Source organism: Myotis brandtii, unplaced genomic scaffold (assembly GCF_000412655.1).
Source record: "Myotis brandtii unplaced genomic scaffold, ASM41265v1 scaffold1680, whole genome shotgun sequence".
Classification (NCBI taxonomy): domain Eukaryota; kingdom Metazoa; phylum Chordata; class Mammalia; order Chiroptera; family Vespertilionidae; genus Myotis; species Myotis brandtii.
This window is the reverse complement of record NW_005356174.1, coordinates 360,725-370,215: the sequence shown is the minus strand read 5'-3', so window position 1 is coordinate 370,215 and position 9,491 is coordinate 360,725. Positions and strand designations below refer to the sequence as shown.

General features: G+C 39.4%; 1 protein-coding gene and 1 long non-coding RNA gene across 2 annotated transcripts in view; both read left to right on the top strand.

Annotated features, from left to right (window-relative positions):
- LOC102256566 (cytosolic 5'-nucleotidase 1B) overlaps positions 1 to 9,491 on the top strand; it is a 26,725-nt gene that overhangs the window by 12,583 nt on the left and 4,651 nt on the right. The gene's annotated exons all lie outside the window — the stretch shown is intronic.
- Positions 4,021 to 9,491, top strand: part of LOC106725509 — a 6,518-nt gene continuing 1,047 nt past the window's right edge. The window contains exons 1-2 of the long non-coding RNA XR_001361394.1: positions 4,021 to 4,098; positions 6,031 to 6,034. This is a non-coding gene — a long non-coding RNA (uncharacterized LOC106725509). The remainder of the gene's footprint in view (positions 4,099 to 6,030; positions 6,035 to 9,491) is intronic.

Sequence of the window (9,491 nt, the reverse complement as noted above, 5' to 3'; positions counted from 1 at the left end):
GTGTGTGTGTGTGTGTGTGTGAGTGTGTGTGTGTGTGTGTGTGTGTGTGTGTGTGTGTGTTTGTGTTGAATTTATATCTTAATCTTGGAAAAACAGTTATCTTAACAACATCAAGTCTTTCTGCAGCCCATTGACATGGTATATCTCTCCGTGTATTTAGGCCATTTTTTATTTCTTTCATCAGTGTTTTGTAGGTTTCAGCACACAGATGTTACACATGTTTTGTTAGATTAGGGGGAAGAGACATTCTCTGTTGTCCTAGTTCATCAAATCTAAGGCAGTGCCTATATCTTCCTAGGTCTTAGGAGTAAAGTTATTTCATTGATCTTGCCTCTCCCCCAGACATGAGGCATTTATATGGTGTCCTTTGTGTGATTTTGCTAACTTATGAATTACCTGACTATTATATCATTGTCCCCATGTGATTTTGCTAACTGTGGCCTAACTAATGCAGTGTCTTTGATACTGACACCCCCTTCTGCGTGAGGAATGTTTATTTGCCTATGTCAGAACAAGAGAGGCCATGTTCATTTTTAACTTCAGCACAGAGTTGGCACCTTATTTAAAATTGCCCTTGGAGTTGATCAAACACTCATTTGAAAGAATATGTGCACCCCTAAGTTCATTGCAGAGTTATTTTCAATAGCCAAGATATGGAAGCAATGCAAGTGCCCATCAATAGATAAGTGTATAAAAAAGCTGTGGTACATATATACAATAGAATATTACTTGGCCATAAAAAAATGAGTCTTATCATTTGCACCAAAATATTATACTAAATTAAACTGTGGCTCGCGAGCCGCAGTTTGCTGACCACTGGTCGAGGTGAAAAAGGTGAAAGCGTTAAGAAGTACAAATTGGTAGTAACAAAATCCTCACAGAGATTTAAAGTACAACATAGGGAATGTAGTTGATAATATTGTAATAACTTTGTATAGGGCTGGGTGGGTACTGGAAATATTGGAGTAAACACCTTGTAAAATATTTGATTTTTTACTATTTTGTCTATTTTGTCGAGAATAATATGACCCCAGCACTCAATATGAAAGTTCATATTGACCCTGCCAACAATATTGGAGTAAACACCTTGTAAAATATTTGATTTTTACTATTTTGCCTATTTTGTCGAGAATAATATGACCCCGGCACTCAATATGAAAGTTCATATTGACCCTGCCAATAGTCACTATTATCGTTTTTGCTGCTGTTGCTCCTCAACCCCTGCAACAACAACAACAACAACAACAACAAAAACCAGGAGCTAGCTAATGGCCTGGGTCCATAACAGTCTCCTATCCCTTTCCAAGGAGTGGAGAGTTTTTCCTGCGCCCTTCCCTTTTGGTAGTGGATCTTTATCTGCGCACTTCGGGGTGGAGCTAGGGGCTGGTAGTGGATCTTTACCTGTGCACTGGGGGGTGGGGCTAGGGGCTAGGGTTTGAAGCCCTTCTTTCAGCAGTTTAAGACTTTTGTTCCTTAGGAGGCAGGGGACAATGTGGAGTGCCAGTCTTTCCTCCTGGTGGCAGCTGCTCCTCTCCGCCAAGCCCGCACCACGGAGGACTGCATTCTTTCATCTCCTGCCCTGCCGTCTTTCTCACAAGCAACTAGCAAGGTCGCTGGTGGGAAAAGCCTATAAGGGAGTGTGCATTTCTTGTGTCTGGAGCTTCCAGGACTTCGATGCTCTCATTAGCCCACACTTGGCCTTTATCAATGTGTTCTCTAAAATAAGCTGCATTTTTCGCACTTGCTTGCATCTGGTATGTCTTCCTTCAGTGCTCTGCCAACGATGTGTCAGTCTGTGAAGTCCATCTGTCCTTGAAGATACCTTCAATTTTTCCTTAGCCTTTTTTCCCCCCCTTAGGTTTCATGTTAGTTGGTTGTCCTGATAACTCAGCTCTCTACTGGGCTCAAGAAAAGTGACATTTTTTAGATGATCTGGCTTGTTGTTATTGTTAGGAAAGGAGTAACAGTCTTTCCAACGGTGGATATCCTAAATAGACTCCAAATGCTTTAAATCATATAGCTCCTCAAAAAGGTATTTTTGAGTAACTTTTCCTCACATTTCTATAATTTTATTGATAAATTATATACTTAAACTACTGTACAGATATATAAATTATGAAACATACCCAAAAATAAAAGTAAGAAAGAAGGACATGGGTACCTGCTTTTAATATGGTCACATCAAATGACCTCCCTATTTATTCCCTTTGGAAGGGACTCAAAATCAGAAAGGAGAACTGTGTTCCGCTGGGTTTCAAAGTCAATCTGTGAGCAAGGTCAACGCTGCCAATAGTCACTATACCATTTGTGCTGCTGTTGCTCCCTCAACCCTTGCAAAACAACAGCAACAAAAAACTCTTACTTTTTTATTCACCTATGTGTGTGCCTTCCACCTTTAGGATGTAAAATTTTCATTTTTTTCCTGATATATATATATAGCTTCATAGATAACAAAACTAAATAAATGATCACATTGATAAGCCAAGTTTGCAGAAAACAGTTTGTCTCCATGACAACAGAGAAGAAGGGAGCTTTTAATTTGTGAAAACAAGTCAGTCCTAAAATACTATCATTATCTTTGACCTTCCCCTGAAACCACTAATTGTTCCCTGGTAAACCAATCAGTGATGAGTAGTAAAAAGAAAACCAGGACAGAACATATGCAAAGATACTATAAGAAAAAGGCAGCTCTAGCCGCTTTGGCTCAGTGGATAGAGAGTCAGCCTGTGGACCTAAGGGTCCTGGGTTCAATTCCGGTCAAGGACCTCGGTTTCAGGCTCCTCCCCAGCCTGGGCCCTGGTCAGGCACTGGCAGGAAGCAACCAATGGATATATTTCTCTCATATAGTATTTCTCTCTGTCTTTTCCTCTCTTCCATTCTCTCTAAAAATTAATGGAAAAATATCCTTGGATGAGGATTAAAAAAAAAAAAGGCAGACAAAGAAGAGAAAAATCTAATAACAGATGAAGAACTCTCACTAGAAATACTTGCCAAAGTATAGGTGAAAGTTGTGACTAAACACTACGACTTTTAAAAGCTTAATAAAGCAGTGTCATAAATTGGAAATGCAAGAATAGAGAAGAGCCCAGCCGGCGTGGCTCAGGAGTTGAGCGAAGACCTATGAACCAGAAGGTCAGGGTTTGATTCCCAGTCAGGCCACATGCCTGGGTTGTGGGCTCGATCCCCAGTGTGGAGGGTGAAGGAGCCAGCAGATCAATGATTCTCTCTCATCATTGATGTTTCTCTCTCTTTCTCTCTCCCTTTCTCTCTGAAAAATCAATAAAATATATTTTAAAAATATATTTTAAAGAATAGAGAAGAGATGATAAAATGTTAAATAATAACACTCTGGAAAGGAGGAGAATTGAAAAATAAGAATTTAGAAAGGAAAAAGCAGAAATAGGTCACAGGTAAAGAAAATTCAAAATATGCATAATTGGAATCCTTAAAGAAAAACACTGAATTTATGTTCTTGGGGAGAAGATGAGGATTGTGTGTGGCAAATATAAACATGCATATTTATATAAAAATATAAATGAAGCCCTAGCCAGTTTGGCTCACTGGATAGAGTGTCGGCCTGGCGACTGAAGGCTCCCAGGTTTGATTCCGGTCAAGGGCATGTACCTTGGTAGCAGGCACATCCCCAGTAAGGGGGGTGCAGGAGGCAGCTGATCTATGCTTCTCTCTCATCGATGTTTCTAACTCTCTATCCCTCTCACTTCCTCTCTGTAAAAAAATCAACAAAATATATATTTAAAAATATAAATTAAGAAAAGATCCTGAATTACCAGAAGATTTTCATTCATATCTTAAACTATTAAAAGATTAAAGGCCACATTATGTAACAGGGAAATAGAACAGAATGATCATGAGACATGCCATTGTAAAATTATTTGACTTCAAAGATGAAAGAATAATTCTTTGGGCAACCTGCACATACAAGTTGAGGGGGAAAAAATCAAGCTGTTCTCAGTCTTGTCCATAGCAGCACTCAATAGTAAGACAGTTGTGCTCTACTATTGGTGGAAATGCTGACTGGTGCAGCCCCACTGTGGAAAACAGTATGGAGGTTCCTCATAAAAGTAAAAATGGAACTACGTTATGGTCCAGCAATTCCACTGCTGGGTATATATCTCAAGAAACCCAAAACATTAATTTGAAAGAATATGTGCACCCCTAAGTTCATTGCATTATTTATTCATTATTTTCAATAGCCAAGATATGGAAGCAATGCAATTGCCCATCAATAGATAAGTGTATAAAAAAAAACTGTGGTACATATATACAATAGAATATTACTTGGCCATAAAAAAGGAAGTCTTATCATTTGCAATAAAGAGTAGATAGACCTAAAGGGTATTATACTAAATGAAATAAGTCAGTCAGATAAAGTAAAATACCATATGATTTAACTTAACTGTGGAATCTAAAGAACAAAATAAATGAATAGGGCAAAGTTGAAATAGATTCATAGATACAACAAACAAACTGGTGGTTGCCAGAGGGGAAGGGGCTCAGGGGTCTAGGTGAAAAAGGTGAAAGCATTAAGAAGTACAAATTGGTAGTAACAAAATTGTCACAGAGATGTAAAGTACAACATAGGAAATATAGTTGATAATATTGTAATAACTTTGTATAGGGCCAGGTGGTACTGGAAATATTGGAGTAAACACTTTGTATAATATATGATAGTCTAACCACTATCTGTACACCTGAAGCTAATACAAAATAATATTGTTAACTATAAATAAAAATAACATTTAAAATATATTTAAAGAAAACTCAGTGGAGCACTACTTATAAGATCATATGGAAAGAATATATAAATCACATATTCTATATCCAGCCAAAAGTTCATTCACATAAAAAGGAAATAGGTCAACAGTTGAGAATACACAATATTCCCAAGGATTTTATTCCCATAAGATTTCTTGACAACATAGAGAACATATTTTGGTTACTCTGTAGACTACTAGGAACACAAAGGCACACATGGGCCTGGAATATATTTAATCAGAGAACCAAACTAAAACAATCATAGGGATTAGGGAGTAGAAAAGAAAGTGCATACTACATGCCCTTATATAGAAATTATATAACTAATGAAAGCTGGAAAAACACAGAGGAAAAGGTCTAAGGAAGACTAAATATGCTAATATCTTCGGCTACAATAACTGATCAAATCATCAAATGTAAAGCTGATAAATAGAAATCTGAGAATCCTTAATAATGCTGGTATAAACAATTAAAACTGGATGGATGAAGAAGAAATAGAGAATAACTAAGAGGTAAAAAAGTAGCCTAATTTCACTATTTCTCATTGTAAAAAAATAATAAATCCTGGATTTTTTAAAAATAGAGTACTGGGGGTACTATAAAAATTTATAATTATAAAGGTAACCAGTAGAAGAAAATAATATAAACCTTCCTAAATCTTAGAACACATACATACTTACACACACACCCCAAAAAAAGACACTTGTTAGTGAACAATCCTTTAAAATCTTTAAGCATGAAAAATACAATAAAGGTCATAAGACAGAACCATTACCATGCAATACTTATAAATATAAATGTCCTAAAAGTCAACGTTTGTTTTAAAAATCAAGACTTTCAAATTGGATCAAATAGCAAAATCCAATTCTATGCTCCCTAGTACTACAGCTAAAACTAAGTGCTTGGAAAGATTGAAGATAAAAGTGTAAGACACGGTTGTATTCAAGCCAACAAGGTATGAAACAAAACAAAACAAAACAAAGTATACCTTATAAGATTAAAATGTGAAATTTACAAAAAAGCAAATTAAAAGAGTAGTGCTTTGGTAACTAACTGAGCTTTATTTAGAATAGCCCACGTTGCCATCAATAGTTTATGTCTGTTGCCTTGGTTTAACTGTTCAATAGAAATTTCTTTCACTCTTAAAATATCTCTATTTAGACAATAAATTATAGATCATCCTACATTTATTCAAGGAATACAAGGATGGTTCCTTATAAGAAAATATAGTCACATAAATGCAAGGAATTTCAGCATTGTGCCATGGGCATCATGATACTGCATATATCCTTTCATAAGCTCTTATAAGCCTCCGCTTTCTCAGCATTCACTTCATTGGCTTCATTCGATCACAGCTCTGATGTATGTTCCTTTTACAGGGTGCCCTGAAATGCTTTCTGGAAGAATTAGGCAGACTGCAGAAGAAGTTTTATGCCAAAGACCAACGGTTATGTTGCCCTATCAGGACCTACCTGGTTACAGCCAGGAGTGCAGCCAGTTCAGGTGCCCGAGTGCTGAAAACGCTTCGCCGCTGGGGGCTAGAGATAGATGAAGCCCTGTTCCTTGCTGGAGCCTCCAAAGGTCCCATCTTGGTGAAAATACGGCCCCACATCTTCTTTGATGACAACATGTTCCATATTGAAGGGGCACAGAAATTTGGCACCAACACAGCTCATGTACCTTATAGCCTTACTCAAAAATGAACAATTAGCGATGGGGAGGAGAAATAAAGCAGTGAGTCTGGTATTACAGAAGCCACTTCTTGTGGATCTCTAGGGTATTTAGTTAGGTATTTCAGAAGATGGGACCTCAGTACTTAAGTTCATTTGGAAAGGTTCTCTCTCGATTTTTTGGAAAACATTGTGAACCTTCAAGTTGCCTTCAAGCTACGTCTCTTTGAGATGTCAATGCTGTTGAATACCATTGCACCTGCCTTTGTGTGTAAATCATGATGATGACGCTTTAGGATAAGTTTAGAACTTGAATGCTTGAATGCTTAAAAGGCTATGTCAGAAGCCTAGTTGGTCTTACAACCCATTGCTCATTTTTGGATGTTGGTCAATAGAATAAATTGTTACAAATCATCATTAGAGAATGGTGGTCTTCCAAGGGGGGAAGAGTAGGATTACATACACTTTTGAAAGTTAGAGCTTTTTAGTCCTTTGCCCCTATGAACAGTCTTTGAATCAATGCAAAATGCAAATGTCACTCCACACCAGTCATTCAGAAATAAATCAGCTGGTTATTCATACAGGGCATTTTCCATCTAAGTCTAGCTCCAAACAGAACCTCCTAGAAAGGTTTTTTGAAGCTTGTTTGGTGGGTTTATTGCCTGTGAACAACATTTCTGCAGTCTCTGGCTTTGGCCCTATTAAGCCTTGGCCATGGCTTCAAATATGGCATGAAGCGTAGTGTCCTGGACTTTCATTGTTATCATTGTTCTGTTTTCAAAAACATTATTAACCATAATCTACTACATGATAAGGCATGGTAAGCTGGATATTTTCATGTTACCTCATTTTCTCATCAAATCAAACGTGTGTGATATCATATTGTTACCCTTCTTTTCAATCAATGAAGAACCTAAGATGCAAAGACAGATTAAGTAGCTTGTCCAAGAACAGCAGCTAATAAATAGCAGGACTAAGAATCAAATTCAGGTCTTATTTACTTCAAATGCTATATATATATATATTTTTTTCCTGTGTTATACAACCTTCCAAACTGAGTTCTTATTGATTCCATGGCCCATCCTGAACAGATTAGTCATTCCATTGAATTCTATGATTAAGCTACACAGCAGTTACACAGCAGGTCTCTCTCCTCTCTTCCCCACTCCCTCTCATGTTCCTTCTACTCCTACCTCCATCTTACCCCACCCACATATGCAATTTCCACCCTGCCTCTAGTTAAAGAAGATGCTGCTGGCATACATCTTTTGATCTGCTTCCTAATTTGATGTAAGCCAGTCCAAAATATACCAGTCGTGACACTTAATGAGTACCTAGTGTTTTCTATGCATTCCCCAATGTGAAATCCACAAGAGAACTCAGACATAATCCCATCCTTGAGGAAATTTAAAACCTTAACAATACCATAGAGGAAGTCCAATGTGCAAACTCAAATAGCCAACACTAGAGGGCTGTTTGTTCTCAGTGCCAAATGAGGGTCACATATGAGGTTGAAGCAAGTATCTGCATGGGCTGGCAGTGGTCAGGAAATGAAAAGAACTGAGGTGGGCTTTGAAGGACAGAAAATAGATAAAACTGAAGAGAGAGAGGAAACAGATGTGTTCCAGGCTAACAGAATTTGACAGGGAGCTTCACATTATAGGAGAAATAAAGGCCCTGATCCCTTCATGATTTCTGTTCCTGGTGCCTTGTCTAATCCTCAGTGATTGTGCTCTTTCCCACCCCTGGGCTTCATTCTCAGCACTCATATGAAACTGCTTCTGCCATTCCACCCCTTTTCTCTTTGTATTGTGACTATCGTTACATGTTATATCCTTCACAAATGTAAAGGAGGGTAGGAGAGCTTTAATATCAAAATCTTACAGGGATTTATTTCAACTCTTCACATTGTAAGTATCCTCTCTCTCTCTGGAGATTCTAGAAGGGGGCTGGGGCAGTAGAATTTTCTGCACCAGACAAGTAAGCACCCTATTCCCTGTGACTTTCATAGGGCCTAAGGGCTGGCACATATTAGATGGGTGAGTAGATGGACAAATGACCACTTTAGAGTCCATTGGTCTAATGCCACAAGTCTTTGAGATGGGTCTTTGTGCAATAACCTGGCATTTCTGAAGCATGTTCCAGGGTATAGAGCACTTTCCCTTCCATTTATGCATTTAATGGTCTTATGCAGGGGGCTGGAAGTGGCCTGCTCAGAAGTCCATGTTTACAGTAAGTGCAGGATTTTCCTACTGTATTCCTGCCAGTGTCAAATAAGGCCATTTGAGGATGCCTCCTTCTACAGGGACCATATCAGAATCAGCCGGGAACTTGTTAGACATGCAGATTCTCAGGCCCCATCTTGAACCAATTCAGTTCCTAACTCTGGTACCCAGGCCCCAAAATTTCAGTTTTTGTTGTTGTTTTTTGTTTCTACAAGCCCTTTGGGTGATTCTGATGCGATGCTGAAGTTTGACAACCATTGGCCCATTCTATTTCCAACTGATTCATGTTGCTCAGTTCATGGCCTCATTTATTGTGGGTGGAGTGGGGGGCCGGGGAGGGGTAGAGCCCTTCCCTAGGCTTTAGTGGGCAGGGAAAATTCTCCAGAGGGTGAAACATTGAAGGGAAGGTTAACATGTCCCAGGAGCCCTTAACGGAAAACACGCTACACCATCCATGAAGTGTGGGATTTGTACACCAGCCTATAGAGCGGGTTGGCAATTCAAAATATTCACTGGGCATTCACGTGGGGAAGGCCACCACCACTCAGGGATTGCCTTGGGGAGGAACCCCGCCCTGTGAAAACCGGGGGCTGTGCTCACCCAGGACTCTCAGGCTGGGAGCCTGCTTCAAGGAGTCACCAGGACCCACAGAGCTGCCCGATCAGGGGCCCGCAGAAGGAAAACTACAAGTCCCAGCATGCCCCACTCCACCCCTTCGGGGACAACAGGACGCGCCCCAGAGTTCCTCGCGCACAGGTGGCTGCCTCAGCCTGCGCGGCGCAGTGTCGCGCTTCCGGAAGTGGGGTGGGGGGGCGGGTGG